Genomic DNA, 12,444 nt, shown 5'->3' with positions numbered 1-12,444 from the left:
TTCAATTATTAGTGCATGTGACAATTTATAATCATCTAAAAAGTCCCACTTTTTAATGTGATTGATAAATCTCATGAACCATCACAAACTCTGTGGTGCTGCGTATAATTGTTGACATGAAACTCCATGAAACTAAAAAAAAACAATCCACAATTATGGAGTTTTCAACATGCACAATAAATATACTCAAACTCGACTGACTCTCTGATTACAGATATGAAGCGTGAATTGTTTTCCTCTGCATCACAAAGCTTGTAACGGTTTGATGATAGCTGTTATGTGTCGTTTGTTTATTTTTCTTAAATACAACATTAGCAAAGGTGGGATTGAACCCCGGTCACCAGATTGCAAAACTAGTGTTTAAGCGCTTGAACCACTAAATCATGAGCTCAGTTCCCACTCCCATTAACCTTAAATATATTGTAATCAATGCTACAGCTGTGTCGATAAATTTAAATGACTTATACTTAAATCAAGCACAACACATACGTCACTAACTCTGTGGTGCAGAGGATAATCTTTCACTCTAGGCATGTTCAAGAATGTAGAGACTTAGGTTCGTCTCCTGCTCTTGCTGAAGTGAAAAGTTTGTAAATCAATGCGCTAAGGAATCACTGTGAAAACAAAGATGCTAAAACCTATTCTCTTCTGTGTGGTGTGGAGGATAACCGTTCACTCTTTGCATATTTATACTGTAGAGTTGTGGGTTCAAATCCCTCTCTTGCTAATGTGAAATGTATTGTAATTAATGCTTAAGCTTCAATAAAAACAAGAATCACTCTGAAAACAAACACCATTATCAGCACTACCGCTGTGGCGCAGAGGATAACTTCTTGCTCTTTGAATATTTTATAACACAGAGACGTGGGTTCAAATTCCACTCTTGCTAATGTGAAATGTTTTGTAATTAATGCTTTGGCTGAAGTGAAAACAAAAATCACTCTGTAAACGGTCCAGCTGAAATCATCTTTTCCACTTTGGTCCAGAGGATAACTGTTCACTGTTTGTGCATTTTATAGTGCAGAGTCAGGGGTTCGAATCCCACTATTGCTAAAGTGAAGAGTGTTGAAATCAATACATAAGCTGTAGTGAAAAAAGAATCACACTGAAAGCAAACACCTGCTGTTGTCACTGCCTCTGTGGTGCAGTGGATAATGAGTTGCTCTTTGCTTGTTTTTTAACGCAGAGATGTGGGTTCGAATCCCACTCTTGCAAACATTACATTGTAACTGCAGTCTAACCTTCAGCTGAAAACCAAAATTGCTGAATAACCTCTGTGGTCTAGTGGTTGAAGAATTGACTATCAAACAAGAGAGCCTATGTTCGAATCTCGCTAGTATTAAATTTTTCTGCATTCACCATAAACAGATCAATAAACCCCATTTAAGACGCAGATTAACTACACAGACCAAATGGGTGAGTGGATAAAGAGTTCAGCTTTCATCTTGGAGATCGGGGTTCGAATCCAACTAATCTTTATGTTAAACTGTTGTCAAAAAAAGACAAAATTGCGCGAAGTACAGCTCTCAGTGTGAAAGTCACGATGGCACTAGTGGCAAACACCGTTGGTTGCGGACAAGGTTACCGTTGAGGCATGGGCTCAAATCCCACCAAAGACAGCTGTGAACAGCAAAGTACCTGGGGCGGTACAACATAAGAGGCGGATACCGGAAACAAGCTGGGGCGGCAAGAGATAACAGGCGGATACCGGAAACAATCTGAAGCGGCAAAGATAAGAGGATACTGGAATAAACTGAGGGAGTGATACAGAATGGCAAGATGGATCGGTGACAATGAAACACGGACCAGAAACATACCTGCGGTGGTAAAAGAGATGGAAGGCTGGACTGACAGGTGGGCGTGACAAACATGAGAGAGGCGTGGCTGAGAGAGAAGGGTGGAGCAGGGCCTGAGGAGGAGGAGGTGAGAGAAGGAGGAGCAAAGAAAAAAAAACGCCAAAACTTTTTTTTGAACCCCAAAAAGGCCTAAAATGAGCTCTCTAGAAAAGTTTAGTATCAGCGTGGTGATTCGAACCCACATCTTGTGATGGCCTTGGATCTCTAACCCTTTGCTCTGACCACTAGGCCATCACGGACATAACATGAAGTGTTCTTTTGGTTATTTTGATGTTACCCACGTGTGCCACAGTTTAAAAAAAAAAAAAGGCCAAATAAACACAATAAACCATTTCAATAAAATAACTATTAGTTTTTGTAAATATGAACATTTAGTAATATTAAATCTTACGTCTTTCAGTCGGATTTTCAAATTTTAACAAAAGCTTTTTCTAATTAAATTACTTTTTTAATGTGTCAAAACTGTATTTTAAAACAAAATTAAGAATATGAAAACAATTAAAAACATAAAATCTTAAATTAAGTTTAAATATTTACAATCTATTAAAATATATTGACTATAAATAACTATAAAAGTCTGTCACATATTTTAATAAAATCATATCACAATATATTAATAATTAAAAGTCTTCAATGTTAAAACACACAGCAGGAACTCACTTCTAAAAGACGAATACTGTGTGACTCACATGCTGTTGAAGTCGAGGTGAGTTAATGAATCCCTCCTGCCGTCTGGTGCATGAAGGGTCCTGTCATAACCTGAGGTCAAGGTTATGGCCTTCAAACTGTCTTTGTGTTTCAGCGATAGCAAGCCTATAACATACAAGAACAAGACAAATGCTATTGATTGTCTGTTTTAGCAGTACAAATCATATTGCATGAAAAGGAAATAAAAAATTAATACAGTATATAATAATAAAACTATTTAAGACGATTTTAAATGTAATATCAAATATTATAGCACTTTAGATCTACACAACACCTATATACAAAGACAACAGACACAAAAATACTAATAACAGCAAGAGAATATCATACAGAGCAGCAATAGAGCATCATGTCAAGTCTGTGATAAACCTCCATTAAGGACCAGACTGCCTTTACATGCTCATGTTGTCAAATAAAAGAAACACTGTGAAAATAACCCCATTAAAATGACAACATTGTGACTTATATGTTTATCTAAATAAACTGACCTGCCCAGCCATGGGAGAAGAAACATTCACTCATTCAAACAAACAAACAAACAACAATATAAACGTTACTTACAGGTCACTGTATTGTCACGGTGTTCCTGCACTTTACGGTTCGGCTTGTTTATGTGCTGTTTACAGATATTATATGAAATCACGGAGCTGTCAGGATTTGTGTTTATGTGTTGTATCATCAAGCCTCATGCTGTCAAACACCTGAAGCTGCGGGTCAGACTGAACGTGAAGCAATAGGCGCCGCCTAGTGGAGCGGATGGAGAACTGCGCTACAGTTTACAACACACGAAATATTGTAGGTTTAACACGCTTAACATTATTATTTTAATAGTTTAATGTCAAATTCCAATCACAGACTCAAAGTCTTTAATGCATTTAAAAACATGTTAATGCTCAAAAAAAGTGCCTAATAAACTTGTGAATAGGTGATCCTCAGGTCCCTCCTGTGGTCAATAGGTGTATCCGCATTAATGAAATAAACACAAGGTGGACGGAGAGTCAGTCGCGTGAACACTGAAGAGAGATTAAGGAGATTTAAACACATTCTAGGATATTTTACAACACATTTGACTTTGTGAGTGTCTCGGCCAGCAGAAGATCGAGATCAGCTTTAACCTGGAGTAAAACAGATGAACTGGAAAGCTCATGTAAACACTCGCAGCAATGAATGGACAATCCTCCGAGACTCTGGGTAAAGTAGATGTGCGTTTGACTTGATTTATTTACATGCACGTGCGCCGCTGTTGTTCACTGTTGAAGTGTTTTGCTGTGTCTTGTTTGCAGAATCAACCATCATTTATATCAATGCTGCTGGAATCTGCAAACAATTCCAGACCAGCAGGATTTTGTGCTTTTACCATCCAGTTACCACCACACCAATCCCACAGAGAAATCTGACATGGCAATGCATGAAAATGACCCATATGACAATCAAGTTTCAGATGTTCAATATGTATATTTTAGCACTGCTTTTAATAAAAGGAGATTGCCAATGTGTCTTCGGCTAAAAAGCCTAACTCTGGGTATCTGGTGGTAGAGGGGTTGAATTGCTCCAGATCCTCTCTCATATGTTCATATATGCTCAGGTCTCCATATAAGGTAGAAGGCAACACATTACAAGTAAAACTCACCAGGACATTGCAGTTTCTATTAAAACCAGTGCAATTTGCATTATAACCATTTAACTCTTACTAATTCTCTAGCAATCTCATTATTTTCCCAGTGTGATCTTGAAAGAGAAGTTTAACCTCAGATTGTTCAAGATATAATTTTTTATTGTAAAAACTGTACATCACACATTTATTTCACACTATCCATTTAAACAAATGTTTATATCTCCAAAACAAGTTAAATGTCATTGCCACTTGATGCATATTCATTCAGTTCAGTAATACAGGCTGCAGCATGTGCTTTATAAATCAGTGTTAAGTTAAAGTATGAAGAATTAAGTTAAATATAATTTCACTTTTGTTCATCATGAAGATCTCGGTCAAGAGTTTTTACTGAACGGCTCTTCCTCTGCTTCAGTAATGAAGATGTAAAGCTCTGAGTCTCTGGATGGTTCAGGATGGATGAGTCTCTGGCTTCTACAGACCTATGATGACCATTTATTTCCAGCACAGGTTAAACCACAGCCAAACATTATAAGGACTGATCATTCATGATGCATGTAAGCTTGATTATTTATTTAGGCAATATTGAGTGAATGATCAATAAGTCTGTGTGAGCTAATGACTAAATACTTTTAATATTCAAATAACAGATGCACAAGATCAGACCGATGTGTTCAATTATGATATGAATGTCTAAAATGTTCAGTTGTGCTCACTTTATTTTGAGCTTTGACATGAAATTGATAGTGGTCTATGTGTTTGGTTCATAACAGTACTTTACCTGTCCATGAGTAGATGTCCTTCATTACAGGCACTGTCTATCCACACGTCCCACAGCTCTGCTTTTGTTGATCGTATGACCCAAATATAGGGATGCACCGAAATGAAATTTTTGGCCGAGCCGAATAATAAGGAAATGTTGGTCGAATACTGAACGCAGTGTTTCGCATTTTTTTTCCCATTTAGTTTGCCAATTTTTTCACCATTAAAATAATTAAATAGAAAAAATTGCTTTTTACTATTTTGTGTTGCTTTTCAGAGAAATAATCAAAAAACAAAAATACAATTTCAAAATATTTATTTAACTCTGAACATTTTTTTTAACATTCCAGCAGAAAATATACAAACAAAGCACAATAAACTTAAAATAAATAAATGAGTAAATAAAAATATTTTATTTGGCCATCTTTGAAGCCCCCCTTCTTGAATAGCCTATGCTAGGCCTATAACCGACTGCTGAAGAATGTAACTGTATGTCTACAACAATAAATGTGCATTGAACATGTGTATTTCACCTGCATTCACATCACACAAAGCAGGTATGTGTGTCGTCTGTTCTTGACTCACTGTAAGTGTTGTGATTTAATGTGCATTGGACATTGTGTACATTATATTTGTGGTTTTCTTGGAGCAGCTGATAAAATGCAGAATTTCAAGCAGTTTAACGATTTAAAGGCTTTTTATTGGATATTACGTCATTCAATGCAACTACGCATTACTTTACCGGAGCTTACGCCTACTAACTATGTTCTGCCTTTAAGAGCATGTGGTGCACCGAAGTAAAACAATTAGTTACAAACTAGCTAGTGGTTACTAAGCCTCTAGTGTGCACTTTATTTCCAGCTCAAGCAATAGCATACCAACAGCTGGGTGCAACCCTACCACTGATCTATACAGAAGGACCCCTACTCTAGTGGAGTAACCTGACTTTCAATCATCACAACAAATGAAAACACATTTGTTATCCTGACCAACTAACAATTTCTGGACAAAAACTTTCCAGCAAGTCTGATTTCAGTTTAGTAACGAACCCTGCTATATTGATAAACTAATTCAAACTTACTATGCAAAACATAACTAACATGAAAAAACAGTTGTTTATAGTGAGTAAATACTGTAGTGATTTTGAACCATACTATAGTAAACTGAATTAATCTGTTGGAGTAATTTTAAAGTTCATATGATAATACAACAACCAGATATAAACGAGTGACCCTGTACTAAGATTAACTCAGCACATTCTCTACAGCTATAGGGTAAATTACATTACTATACACCAGTTTACTGTGGTAAAATTAGAGTGTACTACAGTATTTGTTAGAGTTTATCAGTCCACTGTAGTTAATGCTGTACTATAATATATTCAGTATAATAAACTTTACTATTCTGTGTTTAAAAAACACCACAGTAATTACTTTAAATTACTATAGTATTATTTCTGAAAAGCACTATTAATGAATAGTTATGTACCATTGAGCTGCGTGACAGGTGATTGCAGCATTTTATCTGGACCGTGGTGTCAGTTTGATTGGCTGTTGTGCTGAAATATCTGCCTTTGACTGATTTTGACAGTAATATTGATTTTCTTATTGATCGTGTGTCATTGCAGGATCTGTCGGTTAAACGGTTTTTGGTGTTGTCGTGGGAACAGGCGACCGTTATCAAGCGTCATGATGTCAAGGTGTGACGCTTACGCCGCCTAGTGGACCTGATGGAGAACTGCGTTTGCTAGCTTTACTCATTACTTGAATGTGCTCTGGGCAAAATAATTTGACGAGACGCAAGTGTGAAAATTGGAGATTCATATTCATAAATTGTCATCTAATCTATGATTTATTCAGGAGCAGAATCATGTGGTGTGAACGCATCAAAAACTGGACAAAATATCTTCTAGTACTCTTTAATGCGTCTTGGTGTCAAGTTTGTTTCACTTCTGTCTTTGGTAATGTTAATCACTAATTTAAGTTGCTGAATCACTGTTGGCTGATCTAAGCAGCATTTGTAGAAAACTTTGACTGAATGCTGAATGCATACGACATGTTTAAAAAATAAGTGTGCGTTATATAATGAATATTAAACATTTGTTTGCGTTTCACAGATCAGTGTTTCAGCTCCATCTTGTGGACAATAAGTGGATCTGCATTAATACATTAAACTGAATTACAAAGACATGTTTTCCATAGGAGAAATCCTGATCCTGAAGATCCACTTTCCAAGTGAAACTCCACCTGATTAAAACACCTGAGGCTGTTAATTAAGCACTTTCAGCAAACGAGAAGCTTCAAGGCAAATGTGTGACAAACTCTGTAATTCAAGTGATGATAATAAAAGATTTATTTGACTAAACTGATGATGCTTTTACAAATGATGTAAGTGTTTTCACTGTGAGTTTGATTTAATAAAAAGTATTTTAAAAGTATTTTGGTTTTCAGTATTCACTTCAGTAAACTTATTTGATAATATTTTTTTTCAATTATTAGTGCATGTGACAATTTATAATCATCTAAAAAGTCCCACTTTTTAATGTGATTGATAAATCTCATGAACCATCACAAACTCTGTGGTGCTGCGTATAATTGTTGACATGAAACTCCATGAAACTAAAAAAAAACAATCCACAATTATGGAGTTTTCAACATGCACAATAAATATACTCAAACTCGACTGACTCTCTGATTACAGATATGAAGGGTGAATTGTTTTGCTCTGCATCACAAAGCTTGTAACAGTTTGATGATAGCTGTTATGTGTCGTTTGTTTATTTTTCTTAAATACAACATTAGCAAAGGTGGGATTGAACCCGGTCACACAGATAGCAAAACTAGTGATTAAGCGCTTGAACCACTAAATCATGAGCACAGTTCCCACTCCCATTAACCTTAAATATATTGTAATCAATGCTACAGCTGTGTCGATAAATTTAAATGACTTATACTGAAATCAAGCACAACACATATGTCACTAACTCTGTGGTGCAGAGGATAATCATTCACTCTAGGCATGTCAAGAACGTAGAGACTTAGGTTCGTCTCCTGCTCTTGCTGAAGTGAAAAGTTTGTAAATAAATGTTACACTAAGGAATCACTGTGAAAACAAAGATGCTAAAACCTATTCTCTCTCTGTGGTGTGGAGGATAACCGTTCACTCTTTGCATATTTATACTGTAGAGTTGTGGGTTCAAATCCCTCTCTTGCTAAAGTGAAATGTATTGTAATTAATGCTTAAGCTTCAGTAAAAACAAGAATCACTCTGAAAACAAACACCATAATCAGCACTACCGCTGTGGCGCAGAGGATAACTTCTTGCTCTTTGAATATTTATAACACAGAGACGTGGGTTCAAATTCCACTCTTGCTAATGTGAAATGTTTTGTAATTAATGCTTTGGCTGAAGTGAAAACAAAAATCACTCTGTAAACGGTCCAGCTGAAATCATCTTTTCCACTTTGGTCCAGAGGATAACTGTTCACTGTTTGTGCATTTTATAGTGCAGAGTCAGGGGTTCGAATCCCACTATTGCTAAAGTAAAGAGTGTTGAAATCAATACATAAGCTGTCGTGAAAAAAGAATCACACTGAAAGCAAACACCTGCTGTTGTCACTGCCTCTGTGGTACAGTGGATAATGAGTTGCTCTTTGCTTGTTTTTTAACGCAGAGATGCGGGTTCGAATCCCACTCTTGCAAACATTACATTGTAACTGCAGTCTAACCTTCAGCTGAAAACCGAAAATTGCTGAATAACCTCTGTGGTCTAGTGGTTGAAGAATTGACTATCAAACAAGAGAGCCTATGTTCGACTCTTGCTAGTCTTAAAATTTTTCTGCATTCACCATAAAACAGATCAATAAAACCCCATTTAAGACGCAAATTGATTACACAGACCAAATGGGTGAGTGGATAAAGAGTTCAGCTTTCATCTTGGAGATCGGGGTTCGAATCCAACTTATCTTTATGTTAAACTGTTGTCAAAAGAAAGACAAAATTGCGCGAAGTACAGCTCTCAGTGTGAAAGTCACGATGGCACTAGTGGCAAACACCGTTGGTTGCGGACAAGGTTACCGTTGAGGCATGGGCTCAAATCCCACCAAAGACAGCTGTGAACACAGCACAGTACCTGGGGCGGTACAACATAAGAGGCGGATACCGGAAACAACTGAGGCGGCAAGAGATAAGAGGCGGTTACCGGAAACAATCTGAGGCGGCAAGAGATAAGCGGCGGATACCGGAAACGATCTGAGACAGCAAGAGATAAGAGGCGGATACTGAAAATAAACTGAGGGACTGATACGGAATGGCAAGATGGATCAGTGACAATGAAACACGGACCAGAAACATACCTGCGGTGGTAAAAGAGATGGAAGGCTGGACTGAGAAGTGGGCGTGACAAAGATGAGAGAGGCGTGGCTGAGAGAGAAGGGTAGAGCAGCGGCCGGTGAGGAGGAGGAGCGGTGAGAGAAGGAGGAGCAAAGAAAAAAAAAAAGCCAAAACTTTTTTTTGAACCCCAAAAACGGCCTAAAATGAGCTTTCTAGAAAAGTTTAGTATCAGCGTGGTGATTCGAACCCACGTCTTGTGTGATGGCCTTGGACCTCTAACCCTTTGCTCTGACCACTAGGCCATCACTAGACATAACATGAAGTGTTCTTTTGGTTATTTTGATGTTACCCACGTGTGCCACAGTTTAAAAAAAAAAAAAAAAGGCCAAATGAACACAATAAACCATTTCAATAAAATAACTATTAGTTTTTGTAAATATGAACATTTAGTAATATATAAATCTTACGTCTTTCAGTCGGATTTTCAAATTTTAACTCTAAAAAAGTAATTTAATTTAGAAAAAAGCTTTTAATGTGCCCAAAACTGTATTTTAAAACAAATTAAGAATATGAAAACAATTAAAAACATTAAAAATCATTAAGTTTAAATATTTACAATCTATTAAAATATATTGACTATAAATAACTATAAAAGTCTTCACATATTTTAATAAAATCATATCACAATATATTAATAATTAAAAGTCTTAAATGTTAAAACACACAGCAGGAACTCACTTCTAAAAGAACGAATACTGTGTGACTCACATGCTGTTGAAGTCGAGGTGAGTTAATGAATCCCTCCTGCCGTCTGGTGCATGAAGGGTCCTTCACTTCATTCTGTCTAACGATAACCTGAGGTCAAGGTTAAGGCCTTCAAACTGTCTTTGTGTTTCAGCGATAGCAAGCCTATAACATACACAAGAACAAGACAATGCTATTGATTGTTCTGTTTTTGCAGTACAAATCATATTGCATGAAAAGGAAATAACAAAAATAATACAGTATATAATAATAAAAAACTATTAAGACGATTTTAAATGTAATATCAAAATATTATAGCACTTTAGATCTACACATCACCTATATACAAAGACAACAGACACACAAAAATACTAATAACAGCAAGAGAATATCATACAGAGCAGCAATAGAGCATCATGTCAAGTCTGTGATAAACCTCCATTAAGGACCAGACTGTCTTAATACATACTCATGTTGTCAAATAAATGAAACACTGTGAAAATAACCCATTAAAATGACAAAATTGTGACTTAAATGTTTATCTAAATAAACTGACCTGCTCAGCCATGGGAGAAGAAACATTCACTCATTCATTCAAACAATATAAACAACATACAAACAAACAATATAAACGTTACTTACAGGTCACTGTATTGTCACTGTGTTCCTGCACTTTACGGTTCGGCTTGTTTATGTGCTGTTTACAGATATTATAATGAAATCACGGAGCTGTCAGGATTTGTGTTTATGTGTTGTATCATCAAGCCTCATGCTGTCAAACACCTGAAGCTGCGGTTCAGACTAAACGTGAAGCAATAGGCGCCGCCTAGTGGAGCGGATGGAGAACTGCGCTACAGTTTACAACACACGAGTAATATTGTAGGTTTAACACGCTTAAAATTATTATTTTAATAGTTTAATGTCAAATTCCAATCACAGACTCAGAAGGTCTCATAATACATTAAAAACACGTTAATGCTCAAGAAAAAGTGCCTATTAAACTTGTGAATAGGTGATCCTCAGGTCCCTCCTGTGGTCAATCGGTGTATCCGCATTAATGAAATAAACACAAGGTGGACGGAGAGTCAGTCGCGTGAACACTGAAGAGAGATTAAGGAGATTTTAAACACATTCTAGGATATTTTACAACACATTTGACTTTGTGAGTGTCTCGGCCAGCAGAAGATCGAGATCAGCTTTAACCTGGTGTAAAACAGATGAACTGGAAAGCTCATGTAAACACTCGCAGCAATGAATGGACAATCCTCCGAGACTCTGGGTAAAGTAGATGTGCGTTTGACTTGATTTATTTACATGCACGTGCGCCGCTGTTGTTCACTGTTGAAGTGTTTTTGCTGTGTCTTGTTTGCAGAATCAACCATCATTTATATCAATGCTGCTGGAATCTGCAAACAATTCCAGACCAGCAGGATTTTGTGCTTTTACCATCCAGTTACCACCACACCAATCCCACAGAGAAATCTGACATGGCAATGCATGAAAATGACCCATATGACAATCAGTTTCAGATGTTCATATATGGATATTTTAGCACTGCTTTTAATAAAAGGAGATTGCCAATGTGTCTTCGGCTTAAAATGCCTAACTCTGGGTATCTGGTGGTAGAGGGGTTGAATTGCTCCAGATCCTCTCTCATATGTTCATATATGCTCAGGTCTCCATATAAGGTAGAAGGCAACACATTACAAGTAAAACTCACCAGGACATTGCAGTTTCTATTAAAACCAGTGCAATTTGCATTATAACCATTTAACTCTTACTAATTCTCTAGCAATCTCATTATTTTCCCAGTGTGATCTTGAAGGAGAAGTTTAACCTCAGATTGTTCAAGATATAATTTTTTATTCGTAAAAACGGTACATCACACATTTATTTCACACTATCCATTTAAACAAATGTTTATATCTCCAAAACAAGTTAAATGTCATTGCCACTTGATGCATATTCATTCAGTTCAGTAATACAGGCTGCAGCATGTGCTTTATAAATCAGTGTTAAAAGTTAAAGTATGAAGAATTAAGTTAAATATAATTTCACTTTTGTTCATCATGAAGATCTCGGCTCAAGAGTTTTTACTGAACGGCTCTTCCTCTGCTTCAGTAATGAAGATGTAAAGCTCTGAGTCTCTGGATGGTTCAGGATGGATGAGTCTCTGGCTTCTACAGACCTATGATGACCATTTATTTCCAGCACAGGTTTAAACCACAGCCAAACATTATAAGGACTGATCATTCATGATGCATGTAAAGCTTGATTAGGTATTTAGGCAATATTGAGTGAATGATCATTAAAGTCTGGTGAGCTAATGACTAAATACTTTTACATATTCAAATAACAGATGCACAAGATCAGACCGATGTGTTCAATTATGAATGAATGTCTAAAAATGTTCAGTTGTGCTACTTTATTT

General features: G+C 36.6%; 1 long non-coding RNA gene across 1 annotated transcript; it reads right to left on the bottom strand.

Annotated features, from left to right (window-relative positions):
• Positions 1-2,562: 2,562 nt before the first annotated feature.
• LOC130223204 (uncharacterized) lies at positions 2,563-10,782 on the bottom strand. The gene is made up of 3 exons (XR_008836620.1): positions 10,656-10,782; positions 10,038-10,178; positions 2,563-2,669 (listed from the first exon to the last, which is right to left on the bottom strand). It is a non-coding gene; the product is annotated as an uncharacterized LOC130223204 (long non-coding RNA).
• Positions 10,783-12,444: the final 1,662 nt, after the last annotated feature.

Source organism: Danio aesculapii, chromosome 4 (genome assembly GCF_903798145.1).
Source record: "Danio aesculapii chromosome 4, fDanAes4.1, whole genome shotgun sequence".
Lineage (NCBI taxonomy): Eukaryota > Metazoa > Chordata > Actinopteri > Cypriniformes > Danionidae > Danio > Danio aesculapii.
This window is presented reverse-complemented; position numbering and strand designations above follow the sequence as displayed.